We start from the raw sequence: 14,685 nt of genomic DNA on the forward strand, positions 1-14,685 counted from the left end.
TTCCCACGTGTACTAGAAAGTCGGCGAGGTACACAGGTACCCACCGAAACAGAAGAAACGAATGCACACGAATGCATATCTAATACCCCACGAAGGCACACGAATTTATATCTAATACCCCACCTTTCGCAAACATCAAAGAGATTTACATCGTATCAAAATTTACAGATAAATCACCACCACTACCTCTAACCTAACCACCCCCTGAACCAACCCAGTAAAATAAATACAAACAACACTGGAACCAATCCAGTCCCACCACTCACCTCCCAAAATACAGCCAGTGCTAAAACTATAGCTAAAGCCTACCCTCTGAACCATCCCAACCCAGTTTGTACTTACTAAATCCAACAACTCTGCCTGCTTCACAAACGCCCAAATTACACAAGCCCAACCACTTTCTGGAAACCCTCCAGGATGAAAAATCTAACCCCTGACATTTAAAAGGAGGTAAAATATATTTGCCTCCATCAGCCATTAGATCTCACGCTGGTGTGTGTTTGGTCAAAACACTACTACAGCTCTGCAGATTCATTCCATTAGTTCAAGTAGAGGCAGTTTTGGGGTAATTTTGTAACATTGCACATAAGTTAGCCTGCAAATATGTATATAAGTTACACTAATTTTCAAAGTGGACTTGCATGCATAAATATGCTTTGAAGGTTATCCTGGCAAAACTACGCACACACAATTACACTTGCTATTTATTGTGCACAGTTTTGTTGAGAGAATTTACACACACACTTTTTAAAATCAAAACGCATGCACATAAGTCCAAACCTTGCTCAGACTCTACCTTATGGTGTGCCTCCGTTCTGTGCACATAAAAGTATGTGCATACAGTGTATGAATATATGGGCGTTTTGTCAGACAGTTTTGTAAAGGGCAATTTGTGTGGGTGAAGTTCTGCATTACCTGCAGAAAACCCCTTTGAAAATGAAATAAGTTCATGGTCACGCAGGGTAATGTACACATAGATCAATCATATACTTCTTTCACACCGTACACAGTACTCATTTTTATATTTTCCGCTTTATACAGCACTGCCCAAAATAAGTCATACAGGAACTGATACTATGCATACACAAAGACAAGTAAAATGTGTATTTACTAAAACATATTTTTGGGCTGAAGTTATAGTGCTGGCAAGCGAGGCATAACTTAGACCCTTTCTGCCCTTTCATGGCTTACTAGATTTGATGGGGCTAGGGTACTCTCCACGTTTGCAGCTGCAGGAGTACCATGTCACAAGGAAAGCTATTCAAAACCCTAACTCTCATTCATAAGTCGATCTATAACCAAGATATGCAATGGTTCTCCGATCAGTTTTTCTTCCACACATCAAAGAGACCAATAAGAAAAATACACCAAGCCACACTTGCCACCCCTTCTTTAAAACACATCAAACACGTGGCTACTCGAGACCGCTCTTTCACTATTGCCGGAACCAACATCTGGAATAAAATGCCCACAAACTTGCGTCTGGAACCCTGCCATAAGAAATTCAAGCAGAATCTAAAAACCTGGCTGTTTGAACAAGCTTTCGACCAATAATCAACCATCACTGAAACGCCTTGTACCTATCCATGTTTCTAAGATCCTTTTTTAACACTCTTATCTATCTCTGCCTACTGCTTGTATACCGCTGTTAAGCTCTAGCGATCGATTTCCCCACAATTATATTCATTTAAATCTGCCATTAACTTTAGATCATGCTAATCCATAGTTTAAGTGTTTATTGTTCTTATTTTATGCTTAATTTACATATGATACGTTATGATATATGATATGTTCCAATTACTTCTTATTGTCTGTAAAGCCTGTTGCTATTTACTGTTTATAATGATACAAGCCGTAAAGCCCGTTAAAACGGGCTACATCCCTCTGTCTCTCAACTCCCCCTCATTCTCTCTCCCCACACTCTTCACCACCCCCCTCCCCCACCTCTCCACCCTCCCTCTCCTCTCACTCAGTCCCCCCTCTCCCTCACTCCCTCCCACTCAGTCCCCCCTCTCCCTCCCTCCCACTCACTCAGTCCCCCTCTCCCTCCCTCCCTCCCTCCCACTCACTCAGTCCCCCTCTCCCTCCCTTCACCCACCTCCATTTCCTCCCGGCGCCGTAAGCGCGACTTCCCGCAACCCTCACCCGGCTCCATTAACTCCTCCCGCTCCTGCCGGCAGATCTCGGGGGGGGTCACTCCCGCGCGCGCGGCAGTGACCCCCCCGAGATCTGCCGGCAGATCTGGGGAGGAGAAGTAGCGGCACCGCGCGCGCGCGGTGCCGCTACTTCTCCTCCCGCTCCTGCCGGCAGATCTCGGGGGGGGGGGGGGGCGCGGGAGTGACACCCCCCCCCCCGAGATCTGCCGGCAGATCTCGGTGGGGGGGGCGCGGGAGTGACACCCCCCCCCCCCCCCGAGATCTGCCGGCAGATCTGGGGAGGAGAAGCAGCGGCACCACGCGCGCGCGCGGCGCCGCTGCTTCTCCTCCCGCTCCTGCGGCCCCACCGCCATTTTTTTTTTCTGATCGACATCCTTGCCCGCACATGCGCAGTAGAGCTGCGCTCTACTGCGCATTTGCGGGCCGTCGGTCACAGGCCATTTATAAGGTAGATATGATATGTGTCACTGTATTTCATTTTGTCTGTAAAGCCTGTTGCTAATTTACTGTTTATTGTGAACCGAGGTGATGTTATTAACGTGCCGCGGTATATAAAAAACCACTAACTAACTAACTAACTAACATGTAACAGGGACCCCATAAATGGGTGCCCCAGCCCCCCTGAGCTTATGTGGTTATAAAGCCATGCAGTGTAACCAGAGATATTTGATAAGTGCTGAACTGGTTGAAACTACATTCAAGACGTGTGCAATAAATGAACTACTTGGTACTGCTTTCTTTTCATCCTGTGATCTGGGGAATGCCAGAAGGAAGCCGTCTGAGCAAACCCAGGAACTTGACATATGCTGTTGGATGTTGGTGTTTTTAAATGACACCAGCAGCTAAAGGGTTAACTGAAAAGGAAAGGAACAAGGTAGACCACTATGTCCTGTCGTGTGATTGGCCAGGAGGTCGCCTGTCAAGTTTAGCCAATAAGAATGCAGCATACTCAAGGGGAGAACATCAGAGAGGATGTCCCAGCCTATGAGAGGAGAGAGAAAGACAACCTGTCTAGTTCAGGGGAGCAGTGCTGTTTCCTGTAGCATGTGAGAGCTATGTTGGCAAAGCCCTAAGAAGCTTTGGTACAACATGCCGCTGCCAGGACAGTAAGTGGGGTTGGATATTTTGATCATATTTCTCCAGTTCTTTTCTCCTTACATTGGTTGCCTATAGGGTGGAGGAATCAGTTTCAGGTTGTGGTTATTTTACACAAACTTTTATATGCAGAGACAGGATGTATGTTCCAGCTCGAGATTTGAGGTTGGCTGGTTCACATTTATGTGTACCAGACGTTAAGCTACATAGTTTACAGTCCTCCCAAAAATAAGCTTTTTGGCCCTTGTTTATATGGAACAATCTTCCTGTTGAATTAAGATCTCAGAGCGATCTGAAATTATTTCACAAGATGGTTAAAGACTCACTATTTTAAGAAGACATTTAAATAGTATTTTATTTCTTTCTTTGACTCATTTTATTGTTTAAAAAATGTATTTAATCTGTGAAATTATTATGGATGTATTTTGTGCAATCCGCTCTGGACGCAATGATGAAAGTTGCGGAATATAAAAATGTAAAAATAAATATTAAATAAAAGACCCCCGAGAGAGAGAGAGAGACCAGGTTGGTGGACAGATGACCCACAGCACAAGCCCAGTACCTGTGTGGTGTTCCCATCAGGATCCCCAGCGTCGGTGTCGTGGGCAGGGTCTCTCTTCCCAGAGTCAGAGCTAAGTACAACCTAACCTGTCTAGTGGGTGCTCCAAAAGAGACAAGGAGAGCTCCTGGCTGCAGTACTCGCTGTGTTTAGCAGGTTTCAGAAGGATGACAGACTTGCGCAGTAGACATAGCCTGCCAGAACACTGCTAAAAAAAAGTTTGGTTTCAGTCTGCCTATTTCTGTGGATGACTCAGAGGACTGGGATTTTCCTTGGGGACATAAATCCTTCCCTGCACTCTATCCTTGAGGCATGTACCAGCTGCATCAAATAAATCTGCAAGGGTCCCAACTTGTTTTCTCTTTCTTCACCACATCGTGACTGATTATGACTGGGGTATTTAAGCTTTCTGTGTACTGACCAGTTCTTCGCTAGGTAGGAGATTAACTTTTGTTGTCTGGTTTCACCTTAAAGCACCCTCCATGTAGGAATATTATCTGCTGAGTTAACTGCCTTTATTACTGCATTGTGACGTTATTATCATTGCACTGTTAAGTTATCATTATTACCCTCATTGCCTTTTGCCTATTATTTTTCCTGAATTACTGCAAGTCATTAGTAAAAGATGTTTACTTGTTAATCCCTGGTGTTGTGATTACATTCAAAAAGGGTTCCTAAGAAAGGCACCAACTATGGTATTGGGGTTGGGGATGCAGACTGGACCCCCTCCAGGTTATGAACCTGTATCTTCTAAGGTGAATCCCCCCTGAAATACGAAATATCTTGGGGGGGGGGGGGGGAGGGTTACAAACATATAAGAAAGCAAGAGCTTAAAATTTCCTTAACCCCTATCAATTCACTCACAGTGTTTATGTTTACCACCACCTCCTCAGAGAAGGACAGAAAAAAATAGAGAGAATAGTCAAGAAACAAATCAGTAACAGAAAAGATTCATCAAAAGATAGCAAAAAGCAGATAGGCCCTGCACGCGTAAATCCGGCTGGATTTACGCGTGCAGGGCCCTCACGCGCAAGTCCCGGGGCTTCGTAAAAGGGGCGGGGGAGGGGGCGTGTCCGGGGTCAGGGAGCGGTTCGGGGTGGGACTGGGGGCGTGGTCGAGGCCTCTGGACCAGCCCCTGGGTCGGGTGAGGGCGCGCCAGCAGCCCGCTGGCACGCGCAGATTTACGTCTGCTTTCAGCAGGCGTAAATCTGCCAACAAAAGGTAGGGGGGGTTAGATAGGCCCGGGGGGGTGGGTTAGGTAGGGGAAGGGAGGGGAAGGTGCAGGGGGGTGGAAAGAAAGTTCCCTCCGAGGCCGCTCCGATTTCGGAGCGGCCTCGGAGGGAACAGGCAGCGCGCACCGGGCTCGGTGTGTGCAGGTTGCACAAATGTGCACCCCCTTGCATGCGCCGACCCCGGATTTTATAAGATGCGCGTATCTTATAAAATCCAGCGTACTTTCGTTCGCGCCTGGTGCGTGAGCAAAAGTACGCGCTCGCGCAAATTTATAAAATCTGCCTCCCAGCGTATACACTGTAATTATTTGTACAGCTATGTGCAAAGAGGGAAAGGATTATTAAGTAACAGGGTGATGATTGCAATAGTGATCACTGTCTTAAATAATGAGCTCTGAACCCTGCTATAGTCACAGCGAGGATTCTATCTAAGGGGGTAAAGAAAGAAGGCGAGGGAAGGCCATGGCCATGTTAAGAGATCATAAAACCTACAATTTTGTTCACCGCATCTCAAAAAAGATATAGTTGTACTGGAGAAGGTACAGAGAAGGGCAACTAAAATGATAAAGGGGATGGAACTGCTCTCCTAAGAGGAAAGACTAAAGAGGTTAGGGCTGTTCAGCTTGGTGAAGAGATGACTGAGGGGGATATGATAGAGGTCTTTAAGATCATGAGAGATCTAGAACGGTTAAATGTAAATCAGTTATTTACTCTTTGGGATATTAGAAGCACTAGGGGGTATTCCATGAAGTTAGCAAATAGCACATTTAAAACTAATCTGAGAAAATTCTTTTTCACTCAATGCACAATTAAACTCTGGAATTTGTTGCCAGAGGATATGGTTAGTGAAGTTAGTGTAGCTGGGTTTAAAAAGGTTTGGATAAGTTATTGGAGGAGAAGTCCATTAAATGTTATTAATCAAGTTGTCTTAGAGAATAGCCACTGCTATTACTAGCATCAGTAGCGTGGGATATACTTAGTTTTTGGAGACTTGCCAGGTACTTGTAGCCTGGTTTGGCCTCTGATCTGACCCAATATGGCATGTTCTTATGGTCTTATCCAGTCAAATATTGTATCAAAATAAAGCATAAAAACATTATATCCAGCTTTGAGTTTGAAGGCCACTAGTGTAGTTCTGTTTTGTATACTGGAAACTATAAATCACAAAATTTTCAAGCTCCTTCAGTATAGTTAAGGGAGCTGATATTATATTCAAGGGCCTTGTGCTTGCCGTGCGCATTTTCGGATGGGCCCAGCCACGCGCATAAATCCCGTTATGCACCGAAGTGCCGGGCCTCTCCAAAAGGGTGGGCCGAGGGGCATTGCCTGGGGGGAGGGGCGGGGGGCTGGGACAGCGCCACTAGCCGGTGTCCCGCGAATGCATGCTCCGGCAGCCGGCCGGTGCACAGAGTCTATTACTGCTCCAAAGGAGAGTAAGATAAAAAATAAATAAAAATTCTAATAGTTAGGTAGGGGGTAGGGGTCGGGGAGGAGAGGGGAAAAGGTAGGAAGGTTAGATAAGGGTGTAGGGAACTGGGGAAACCCTACTTGCGTCACCGCGCAATGCTTTATATAAAATGCCCCCCCACGCTTGTGAGTCGCGGGCCACCCCCTCATGTGCACGGCCATCAAATTTTCTAACATGCGCGTGCTGGCGGGCACATGTTATAAAATCAGCGCGTCTGTGTATTAAAGCTAAGGAGTTTCCTCCAAGAAGAAAGTCTTCCTAGAGCAGGTATAGACCAGGTCACATAGGATCATTTGGGTACAGTGTTAGTTAAATAATTCATTTGATTTGAAAAAGGGGTTTCCTTTATCCAGTCTGTATATCGGTGTTACATCACTTAGAAAATAAGGCACAGTACAGTATTTTCTTGTAGTACAGTAGTTGAAACCATTTTGAATTCAAACGCAGATGTCTAGTTTTCTGTTTTCGTTATGACTACACAGTCTAGTACTGAAGGGCTGGAAACAGGTGGCACTAAATTAATAAATAATCTGTAATGGAAACAGTATGGTGAAAGGTACAATTAGTAGCAAGATTTGTCAAATATTTATAAATAAGTGAGTGGTAGCTCTATAAGGGCTTTCTGCAGACTTAGTATTGTATAGGGAGAGTTATTTTCAATAGTGTGCATAACTCAGCGCTTTTACACATTAAGTAGGTACGCCAAACATTATGCCGGTATTTTATAAACTGAACAGCAGGAGCCACACAGTTTATAAAATACCGCATATCACTTCCCCAGAAGTACACTCACATTTTAATAAAGCATGCAAATACATTTTAAATAGAAATAACGTGCATGTAATAACCCTCAGTTTCTGCACACAGGCAGGTATTTTATAAAGCTGGCTGATGCATATCTTGTTTATGAAAATACTTGTATGCATACTTCTAAGCACCAGTTCGCTGAGACCTGCACCAGTTGACCCTGACCTTCACCAATTCACCCACACTGTCTACCAGTTCATTTACCCGCTCCACCGCTTGCTCCAGGCTCCTCACCCACAAAGTGCAGACAAAAGAGAAATTAGATTTAATATTCTTGACGTGACTAGCAGGTGTAAAAGTATGCATGCATGTTTGAGGTATGTGCATGCTCAGTTTATAAAATATGTAAACGTATGCATACTTTCAAATCATGCCCCAGAATACCCCCTTTGTATGCGCATACTCCCATCCTTCTGAAAATTCACTTACCAGCAACTTTTGCTTGTAAATGCCAAATTTACGTGAACAACCCATGTGTTCATCTTTGAAAATTATACCCATAGTGGATTTAGTTTAATTACATTCTATTCTGCTTCTTCTGGTATTATACATCAAAGATAAATGAAGCAGCAAGTCACAGCCCAATCTGTTTCCTAAACTCTTTCAGGAAGTTCACCTTTCTCCTCCACGTCTAATGGCTTACCCTAGTGGTCAGCTCAGTGGTCTAGCACAGGCCAGTCCTAAACCCCTTTGCAGCACTGTCTCCATACTGGAACAGCCGGCTTCTTGGACTTGATTCCTGAATGTCTGTTCTGGACTGTTCCTGCTGCTATTTTCTGCCTTCCTGCCTGCTCAGATCTTCTCCTATTCCTACTGCCTGCATACTCGTATTTTCTCCGGATCTTGCCCCTGCTCTCTGGCCTGCTTGGCTATGACTTCGATTGACTTAGGGGCAGATTTTTTAAAAATACGCGAGCGCGTACTTTTGTTCACGCACCAGGCGCGAACAAAAGTACGCTGGATTTTATAAGATACGCGCGTAGCCGTATTTTTTGTTAAACCAATTTTTTTTTGTTGACTAGTTATCATACTTCAATGCTTCAAGATCCACACTGTGACAATCTGCAGCTCTAACAGCGACATCGCATGAGTTACACTGTTTTGAGTATAACGCCAGTGTAATGCGTATTGTTGATGTTCTCTGTCTGACATGGATCTGCTCTGTTTTTCATGTGACAGCAAAATGAATGGTATTTGGATTTGTGAATGAAGGTAATGAAGAGGTGTAACTTTGTATCCTAGCTGTTGGATGATTGGTGATCATGACCGACCTGAGTTGCTGCCTGTTAAATCTCCCTTTGCCGTCTTTTGTTTTAAAGAATGACTCTTTTGGTATTGTAGCTTTGTGTCCCCGATGCATGCATAATCGGGGGAAAAACTGTCTGTTGCATGCTTGTTATATGATGCCGTTTGGGAAGCATTATCGCTGTTTTTCAGATTTAAAGACAATGCATTCATTAATTTTTCGGGAAATTTGTGCACGTTATGGGTAATGAATTAATAACTTATACCCTGGTTAACTATGAGAGTCCTTAAACCCTTGTAAATTAACATTTTGGTTTATACTACTTTTTTTTCCTTCTCTTGTTGTGTTCATTTGACCTTTTGCATTTATTGATACCTTGTATTGTTGATTTATGTAAACTTTCGAGACCACAAACGTCCATTGCTCAGATAGGACCAGACAAAATCCTAGATAAAGATACCCATCAGTATTGAACAAAAGGAAATAGCCCTCTTTCGGCCAAGTTTAGAAATAAAGAATCATGATCGGAAAGACCTAAACAAATCAGGAATATAGAAAAATTATTTTACACAGGTCACTGTGAATGGGATCTTTGTAGACTGTGATATCTTTTGTAGAACATGAGCTTTTGAGACCTCACTGAATTCTTCCCGAAAGTTCAGATTGGTTGGTCCTTCAAAAGGTATCGCAGTCTACAGAGTTTCCAGCTTTTTCTAGGAATGCTGTGACTAATAATACTCTGCAATGTAACCTGAATAAATGAATGGAGTGATGCCGGGAAAAAAAATACATCTGATTTAAAAAATATGCCCCTAGGCGGGTAGAGTAAGAGACAGAAAAGAGATCTTTTGGTTGACAAAGTCTTATACTTTTGCCTCAACACAGTGATAAAACATGTCATGGATGTAAGAAAGGAAGAAAGTATGGTACCATATAAATAGTGATATAAATAATAAGAAATAATTCTGATACAGCTTCGGGGCTTAGAAACTGCTCTGCTTGTTTGTAGCTCATGCTACTGCATAGCAATAGCACTGTAAGTTATGGAAATGGATAATAAAGGACCACACACAGAAGGCAACTTTCATGCCCTGTGTGGCACTGTTATGGTTTTTGAGTTTGTGGACCCTTGGCCGAGGCATGAGTTGTTACAACCTGTGGGGAGGAGCCCCACAGGCCCACACCATCGGGAGGCGAGGTCAGGCATGGCAGGGAGCTTTGGATAAGACTGTGGAGAGGTCCCGAGGAGTCAGGAGGAGTTCCCCATTAGACAAGCAGGCTGACGATAATACCTTGACTGAGACCCCCGAAGGGGAAGGCGCCAGGCGGGCCGTAGAGTGGGAGGCTTGAGACTGGCGTACAGGAGGGATAGCGGAGAGACACCCCCGAGGGGGCGGAGCTGTGGAGCGAGGGAGGTGCAGCTGTAGTGATGCAGGCTAACCCGTGGAGCAGGGAAGCCTGAGTGCGGTCTCCGATGATGATGTAGGTAGAACCCAAAGAGCGGGGCGCACAGACAGTCTCTGTATGATAGAGGAGCACAGCCCCAAGGAGCAGGGAAGTGCTTGTAGTCTAGTAGCACGTAAGCGTGACCCCGAGGAGCAGGGAGGCGCGGACAGTCACAATAAAGCACAAGGACACTGTCCCTTCAAAAGGGACAGGCTGGGGGGCATGGTCTGGGTAGGGAGGGCTGGAGGTGGGCCAGGACAGCGCCATTAGCTGCTGTCCCGGGGAAATGCGTGCCAGCAGCCGGCCAGTGCTTAGAGTTTACTTCTGCTCCCGAGGAGCAATAGGTATGAAAATTAAAAAAAAAAGGATGGGTAGGGTTAGTTTAGGGGGTCAGGGAGGAGAGAGGAAAAGGTAGGAAGGGTGGGTAGGGCTAAAGGAAAGTTCTCTCCCAGTCTGTTCCTTAATTGGAGTGGACTGTGAAGTAACTGGGCAAAGGCCCGATCACGTCACCGCGCATACTTTCAAAAATCCCCCCCCCCCCCCGAGCGTGCAAGTTGCAGGCTGCCCGCACATGCACACGTGGATGTTAAAATCCATCATGCATGTGTGCGTGGACATCGTATTTTATAACCTGTATGCGCTAAAGGAGCCCAACCCATCACGGCCAGAGGGAGGTCTCGGCGAGGCTGCGACGGAGCCCAACCTGACATGGCCCGAAAAAAGCCTACAGGTTCAGCAACAGGATGCATCTGGTGGTTGCAGGGCCACTTCCTCCCATTTCCCTCTCCAGCAGTAACTGAGCAGTGCGGGCTTGGCCAAGGCCCAGAAGAAAGGAAGACGCCTGAGAGTTTTTGTGTGTATGTGTATGAGAGAAAGAGCCTGAATAGATGCATGGGAGTGAGCCTGTATGTATATATGAAAGAGAGCCTGAATGTGTGCATGAGAGAGAGTGCCTACACGTGTGTATGAAAGAGAGAGCCTGAATATGTGCATAAGAGTGAGCCTGCTTGTGTGTATGAGAAACAGTCTGTAAGTGTGTATGAGAGTGCGTGCCTGCATATATATGAGAGAGAGTGTGCCTACATGTCTGTATGAGAGTACCTGCATGTGTCCATGAGAGAATGAGCGCCTGCATGTCTATGAGAGAGAGTCTGCATGTGTGTGTTTGTGAGAGCCTGCATGTATGTGACCAGAGAGTGTCTATATGTGTGAAGGAGAAAGAAAGAGAATAAAGATTGTGTGGTCTTCTTCACCCAAATCCACAACAATCTCTGGAAAATCAAACAATGCCAGGTATTTATTTATTTATTTAATGGTATGGAGAGCTGGATATTTTTTTAAATTATTATTTTAAATTTTGGGGTGTTATTTCATGTGTCTGCTGTTTTGAATTGTGTTATTGGTGTTTAGGAAATATTAGAACAAATTTATATGACATTTTAAATCCTTAGGGGCCCAATGTTGAAAGATGACTGTTTAAGTAACTTGGCCGGATATTAGTTATCCAGATAAATTACAGGGCACAACCATGTCGTGGTAAACTTATGCGACTAAGACAAAACATTGCTACTTAGTTGCAGCTAAGTCACTCCACCTACTGCCCACCCACAACTTATGCAGATAACATTTTAGCCATATAAGGGACTTATGTGGCTAAGCAGCAGCCACTAAATGTAAGCGCATATTCAGCAGCTGCAACTTAACCACACAAGTTCTACTTATCCAGCTAAGTAACGCTGAACGCACTTTGAATATTGGGCCCCCTATGTTTGTCAGCTGTTTTGATATATTCATCCTTTTCATGGTTTTAATATTATGAATGATGTCTTATATCTCTTGATTTTATTGCTTGATGTTTTGTGAGGAGTGATTGTTTCTGTTTTTTCGTTGTTGCACTGCATAAAACAATTGGGTTTGTTATGGTTGCCAGAGCATGTTTGTGAGCGAGTGAGAATGAGTGACCCAATGAGCATATGTTTGAGCAAGAGGACTATTTAAACCAGTGGGCCTGTGTGTGAGTATAAAAGAGAGCAACTGAGTCAGTGAGCATGTGTGTGAGCAAGAATGAGTTAGTGAATATATGTGTAATAGGTATATGAGAGAGCTATTGAGCCAGGGAGGATGTGTGTAAACAAGAGCATGAGTGCGACACAGTGAGCATGTCTGTGAGAGATAGCATGTGAGCCAGTGAGCACATACGAGAGACAGCGTGTGAACTAGTGAGCATGTGTGTGAGAGAGAATATAAGGAAGTTTGTGTGAGAATGAATATGTGTGTTTGAGAGAGAAGAAAGTTGTGCATATCTCCTATCCCTTACTAATCCATGATAATCTCAGGGTGACTGGAATCTAAGGTTCCCAGAAACGGAAATCAGGGGATTTATTTTAGCTTTAATTTTAATTATTAGGTATTGTTTGCTGTGTCTGCTATTTTGAAATATTTTATTGATATTTGGGAAATTGTTTTTTTTTTATGTTATATATTTGTAATCACGAAATGTTCTTTTCATGAGTTGTTTTTAAATATTTATTTTTTTTATGAGTTTGGTTTACTATTATGATTGATGCTTTAAATTGCTTGATGTTATTGTTTGATGTTTAGTGAGGAATGATATTTGTTTTTCCATTCCATTACAGAGTCTGTCTTATTGTGGTTTCCACTTCAGTTTTTGTCTGCATATTTCTACTTTATTATCTCTTCATTTTGTATTTGGTGAGGGTCTGTCTGTATTCTACATGTGTGACTAAGGTGAGGTATTCTGCTAAGCAGATTTGTGGGATGGCCCCAACCGATTTGCATGGATGGAATGGGGGTCTACAGCTTTGTTTTCTCACTGCTGCTCTAGAGTATGCTCTATTTCTTAGATATTTAGGAAAAATGTGAAGTTTATTTTGGAGATATTTGGGCTTAATTCTGCCAGGTTTCAGAGTCGGCTTAGTGTGTTAATGCATGGGCTGCAGAGAAAGTGCACAAGGGAGTCAGATACCCCGTGGGCCGGTTTGGAAAAAAATCCCCTGTGCTGATATTTTCCTGCAATCTGCCTCTGGTATAAGTGTACGGTACTTTTGATCACAAGTTAAGGCAATTTTCAGCTCAGGGGAATTGACCTGGGTATCTGCTTAGTGATCCAGGCAAATTACTTTCCAAATTGTCCTCTTAACTAGGGGATTTTAGCAGCTTCTGCTGCACAGAGAGCTGCAATGTGCCCCTCTCTCGCCTCTTCCCAGAAACGGCCTGGAAAGACTGAGGAAGTGACAGGGAAATGGTATCGGGCGGAATTAGCCCAGATAATTGAGATCAAGAAGTATAAAATACAAATGACCTTGTGGCAAGGGAGGCAGCAGCAGTCAATCAAGGGGTCCCTGTCATCTTCAAAAAGCATTAAAAAAAAAAAACATTCCACGAGTAGGGTAGAGATGACAAAACTAGAATGCTCGCAGTTGTAAATCACCAACTGAGATCACTTTAATAATATGCAGACTGTAATACCAATCACTAACACAGCTTTATAATTATGCAAAGAGGGCAACTTACAACTGGAAGAATCTTTAAGAAACTGAACATTTTAAGACTATGTATGTCAACTGAGTGCCAGGCTTTTCTCCAGCGGGTTACAGAGATAACCCCTCTGTGCCCTCTCTCCTTTGCTTTCATGAGGCAATATGGATGCAAAGAAAATCTCTACAGTTTACTTGTACCTGTTGATCTTACCAGCTGCTGAATATGCATTTGTCTACTGATCGCAATCAGTTAATCTTTTACAGCTAATGCTTTCCTCGTTGTTCCAGCATATTTTACCACCAGAATGCACGCTGACTTTTTATCAAAGGTCATGTACTGCAGATTATACAGATTATTGACTTGTCTCAAATCCTTGACTCCGCTGAATGGTGCTTCCAGTACAGTCCAGGTAAAACATCAGGATCTCATAAGGATGACTACCTGTAATGCCTTCATACTGTTCAAGTTCACCCTAGTGAAAGTTTCACCCTTCTCCCTGGCTGAAAGAAAACTGCATGCTAAGGATCTGGTGCCAAGTGCTCTTCTGGCCTACAGGTGGCACTGTGTTTCATCTGGACTATCTATTTCATCCTTCCAACTCGGTGCTTCTCACTTCTGTTGACAGTCATCTTGTTTCCTGCATGAACCTGTATTTATACAGAGGCATTCTCAGCAGTCAACTGCCAGAGCCTGATCTTATCTCAGGCCTCTTACTCTGGCTTGGCTTCTGCATTTGAAAGACTTCTTCATCTCCTGACTCTACAGCTTGCGCTCTTGCTTGGTCTCCTCTCTGGCTTCTTGTTTCCTGGTTTGTTCCAGTTCTTTGCTAAATTCCAGCTCTCTCACTTCATTCACATTGGGGATTACCCATGGCTCTTATGCCTCCCCAGCTACCAGCACCAGAGGGCCCAAACTGAAGGGAAGATGACTGCAGAAACAAAAGATGCCCATAGTTCCTGCTTTCACTATCATCAGTCTGGATTTGCTTCTACAAATACTAAGCCACTCAGTCCTGGGACAACTCATTGTCAACAACTGTCACAGTGCTTTGTCAATACCAACTCTGGAACTTTTACAAGACAAACTTTTCAATGTAATTTCTTGTGAACTTCTATGTTCATCATCCCTTGGCTTCATGAATCAACATCCATTTCCAAATTCCCTGGATTTGCCAA

The 14,685-nt window shown here is 44.0% G+C and overlaps 1 protein-coding gene across 12 annotated transcripts in view; it reads left to right on the forward strand.

Annotated features, from left to right (window-relative positions):
• The window catches only part of MAGI2 (membrane associated guanylate kinase, WW and PDZ domain containing 2), a 1,548,202-nt gene that overhangs the window by 659,413 nt on the left and 874,104 nt on the right, over nt 1–14,685 (forward strand). The window contains exon 1 of one of the 12 annotated variants that reach the window (XM_029615857.1): nt 4,182–4,245. The exons of the other annotated variants lie outside the window; for them this stretch is intronic. The gene's annotated coding sequence lies outside the window, so the exon portion shown is untranslated. Of the gene's footprint in view, nt 1–4,181; nt 4,246–14,685 lie in introns of those variants that run through there. 12 annotated transcript variants of the gene reach the window in all.

This window comes from Rhinatrema bivittatum, chromosome 9, assembly GCF_901001135.1.
Source record: "Rhinatrema bivittatum chromosome 9, aRhiBiv1.1, whole genome shotgun sequence".
NCBI lineage: Eukaryota > Metazoa > Chordata > Amphibia > Gymnophiona > Rhinatrematidae > Rhinatrema > Rhinatrema bivittatum.